The sequence below is a fragment of the Arachis stenosperma genome, chromosome 9 (genome assembly GCF_014773155.1).
Source record: "Arachis stenosperma cultivar V10309 chromosome 9, arast.V10309.gnm1.PFL2, whole genome shotgun sequence".
Classification (NCBI taxonomy): Eukaryota; Viridiplantae; Streptophyta; class Magnoliopsida; order Fabales; family Fabaceae; genus Arachis; species Arachis stenosperma.
In genome coordinates this window covers 153,896,956-153,901,706 of record NC_080385.1, presented here as the reverse complement: position 1 = coordinate 153,901,706, position 4,751 = coordinate 153,896,956, and positions in this window count along the sequence as shown.

Sequence of the window (4,751 nt, the reverse complement as noted above, 5' to 3'; positions counted from 1 at the left end):
GAGCCATTCCCAACCCATCACTCTGACCCCAGCCATAGCTTCCCCTTAATTCCTTTCTTTCATCAAGCTTCAAGAGGTCAATAGGTAGACCCCAGAAGCCGTGTCACCACTCACCACTTCAATCTTTTGTTGTTTGCTTCTTTTAATTAAATTCATCTCATCTTCCTGCTAAGCTTTACTATAATATATATCATAATTGATAATTCATTATCATCGATCGATAATCATAAACAAAGTAAAAGATGCAATGATATGATAGCTTTCCATTATTATATATCAAATCATATGGTTGGTCACTACTAGCTAGGTGGGGATTTCTCCAATGATTCTACTAAATAATGGAACCTCTACGATATTACCTGTTACTCTTAGGCAACAAAGACTGATCATTTGCCTACGATTATTATAATTTTTTTACTTTACTTTTATAATTAATAATGTATGTTTTTAATTAGAGTACTAGCTATTATCTTTGGGATTCCTCCTGTAAGGCTGTTGATACAGAATTTGATGAACAATATTCTACTGACAAATATATATATTGAGTCGTAATCAAGTAATAATTTATTTAAAGTAAAATTAATCCCACAAAGATGGATTGATTAAGCAATTTTAATTTATTAGTTATTCTAGTTGAACAAGCAAAATAATGAGAGTTGAGTGAATTATAATGACACAAATTTAAATAACTGAAAATATAAAAAACAGAAAGTAAATGGCTAAGAAATTAAAGTACATAAGATTAACTTGCTGTGGAAGGTAAATGATAAAGAAATTTAATTGCTAGAATGTAAAGGAATTGTAAAGGAATAACAATCAAGGAGAAATTAAAGCAAGTGAAGATGAGTGAAGGAATGCTAATGGGTAAAAGTCATTAGGGATGGGAGATACTAGATCTTCCTGAATTAATGAACCTTCTTTTCTTCTTGATCATGTAATGTTAGATCTATGGCAAGTTATAAGTGATTGAATCCTAAAGTCTTGGTGATTCAATCTCTCTTTACTTGATCAATTGCTAAATTCTTGATCTAATTGCTCATGAATGAAAAAAAAGATGAAGATTGATTGTTAATCCAAGCCACACAACTTATAGGATCCAAATATAAAAGGAATTATATGTCACGTATTCACTTTGAATTCAGATCAAACTCGTTGTGAAAAAAAGACTTTAAACTGAATTATTATAACTCTTAGGTCAAGATTATCATAAAATTCTAATAGATCCAATTCCTCTTCCAATAAAATTGGATCTTTAAAGCACAAAAGCCTCCTCTTAGACAATAAAGATGAAAATCAAGAAGAAGAGAAATTGAACATTAATTCATTCCAATTGTTGTAGAGTTTCTCCTTCTACTGTGGGGTTTAATAATTCATAGCTCCTTTACAATGAACATAAAAATTGGAAATATAAAGACTGAAAATTAAACTACAAACTAAGTACAATTGAAAAGTAAAAAGTGATGTGTAATCCCTACAAGGGAGTCCCCTTTTCAATACAAAGCCCTCTTCTATTTTTACTAATTCTAAGTTTCAAGTGTGTCTTCGAAGTGTGCTTTGAAATCGGGGCTTGTGGATTTGAGTTTGGAGGCACTTGGGGAGAGGTTGGTGCTGCCCAAATCTATTGGAGGCATCCTGGGAGGTTGGCGCTCAGTTGCTGAGCGTGAAAACGAGCGCCAGGACTTTTCCTTTTTGTGCGTACGCACGCTTGTTTGTGCGTACGCATGCTCGCAGAAATGACTATTGTGCGTACGCACAAACCTCAAATTCTTCTTGGTGAAGTATCGAAGGCGCTCAATTTGCTGAGCATGCAAACGAGCGCCCAAGTGAACACCAAAATCACTTTTTTGTGCGTGCGCATAGGCTTGTGCATACGCACTCTTCTTTGAAAATGCATTTTTTGTGCGTACGCACACTCCCAAAAGTTTCCAATTTTCATAATCAAAGGCGGTGGGCAAGTGAGCGCCAGGCCTGCTCCCAGGGGTGTTCTTGGCGCTTGGTCGTTTGATTGTGGAAATGAGCGCTGAGGCATGCTTCGATCCAGGTGCTCTTTGGCGCTTGCGAATTAAATGAGCGTCCAAATGAACGTTGGCCTCTTCATTGCTGGCGCTTGATGAATGAGCGCTTAAGTGAGCGTTGCCTCTTCATTGCTGGCGCTTGCAAGGTGAGCGCTGTCTTTACTTTATTGCGGGACACTGGGTTACTCAACGCCACTTTAAACGCACTGTCATTTTTTTCATTTATGCGTACGCACAATTTTCATTTATGCGTACGCACACTTCTCAAAACCTATGGCGCTGGATTTTTCAACGCCATAAGATCCGATCAATTCGATCAGACACTCGCCATCTATTTTTATTGTTCAACTCTTTGACAATATGAAGACACCAAAGGCCTCTGCCCTTCCATCAATGCTGCTTCATTCTTTCTTCCATTGCTGGCATTGGTTATGCTGCTCCATGGCTTTGCTTTCTCCTATAATTAACCAAGGAAGATACATCAAAACTTTGATAGTTCATGATTTAATACAAGATTTTATATCCTATCTCAAGACAATGAAGTTCACTTAATCTGTAATAGCCAGAAATAAATAAATAAATAAATAGATAAACCGGTGGGACTCACTCCTAGATTTTACTTTCTTCTTTCTCTAACCCTAGCCACACACTCTCTCACTCATCTCCCACTGCCGCACACACCCTGACTTGCCTCACTCTCTTCCCCCACAGTACACACACCCAAACTTGACAGAAAAAGAAAGAAAAAAAGGGAAAAGAGAGATGAGGGGAGACTGCAAGCAGAGAAGGCAGGAGGAAGGAGGGAGCTGTCCACACCAAGTCACCACGCGAGGAGAGAGAGAGTCGCGCCTCATCACTGTCGGCCTAGATCCCGTCATTCATCTCTCGTCGCGTCGCCATCAGGGACCAGAACTGAGAGAGATGCGTCCGAGAGAGGGAACGAGCACGAGAGAGGAGACGCAAAAGAAGGACTGCCGCCGTTTTGCCTCACCGCCGTCAAACTGTTACAGCCGCCGCGCCTTGTCTCCGTCGTCGCTGAGCTTCAACCGCCACCATGCCAAGTCACCATCACCATTGTTGAGAGAGAAGAGAGTGCTTGAAGAGAGAGAAATAAGATGTGCAAGAGGAGCCGCTGTGAATAGAGGGTTGTTCTGCCACCGCTCTTGCATCGCCTTTCGGGTGAATCTTGGTAGCTACTGGAACTGAACCATTCCTGTCACTAACCCAACCTATTTCCAGCTCCACCTTATTGCTGTCCTAATCCAAATCGTACGTTTATTTGTTCCATTTTACTTCAATCCTCCTCACCTTAGATCTCGGCACTTCGGGTTCGGTATTTTCGGTCCCTTGGAACCAAGTTGTGAGTAGGCTTTACATTTATAATTGTTTGATTGTGCATTTATAATTATTTTAACATATATCTATTATGATCTTTGACTTATATTCAGTATATTTGCCTTGAACAATTTTAAATTGATTAGAATAATTGATTTATTAGAATTAAATAATTTATTTTTATGAAGTTTATACTTTTGAAACTATACATGAGACTATATATATTTTTTATAAAATTTTATATTATTCCAAAATATTTGATTTTATTTGAATATCTGTTTTTGAAGCATTGAAGTATTTGTTGGTATTCACTTAGTTTAAGATTGTGAAATATGTTTGAAATGTCTTATGATTGAAAAAAGTAAGTATGATTGGAAAAGATTCTGATGAGAAAGTATAATATGATTTGATTTGATTCGATACCTTATATATTTGAAAGATCAAAGATTTGTTGGATTTGAAATTATACGTTTTGAATTGGTTTGGGAGGCTCGTATTAGAAAACCGTAGTTAACGGCGGTTATGACGTTAACTTAGATGCATCTAACTCAGACCCCAGCTAGCAGGAGTGTTGCTAGCCTAACGTGTAGGCCACACGTTAGATCTGTTATTCCGTACGGACACACTAGAGGAAATGGCTACCCATAAAGGTAGAGTCACCCAAAGATGGACTTTTGATTTAATTTCTGTATGAGAACTCCCTTATTGATTCACTTATTATTATCAACTATTATTTTCTAATTAAAATTATTGTGATATAATGTTTATATAGTCTCATGTCGATTATAGATGGATTGTCTAGTTACTGAGTTGCAAGATTCACCCCGTTTTTCTAAAAACACTTTTCAAGAATAATTACTTGTCTATGTGAGGCTTTCTATTCAAGATATAATGATCTGCAATGAGTACTTATTTGTTGACGAGTTCTTAGAGATATATATGCTCCATATGATACAAGTAGGGTCCAACTATTATTAATTATTTTAATTTTTGTTAAAATATATAACTATTTATTTTAGAACTTGTAAAATATTTGTAACTTTCTTATTTAATTTATATTTGAGTATATTAGGCTTGCTATAGAATTATTTTTCTAAGCGTCGATCATGACTCATTTTAGGCTGTAAATATTTCTTAAGCACCACTTCTTGCATTATATAACTGATATATTTTCATGAAATGATCACAATTTACTAATGCTTGATAAACCAATACATGCAGAAATATTTCATGAATCCACTTGTTATTAACTAAATTTGCATAAAAATAAACTAAAATTGACTAAAATAACAAGTTAAAACTACCAATGATGCACATACATCAACTGTATCATAACTATGTTTATATGAAAAAATTTCAAAACCGAACTAATACTTTTAGTTATATGTAGTTAAATTTTTT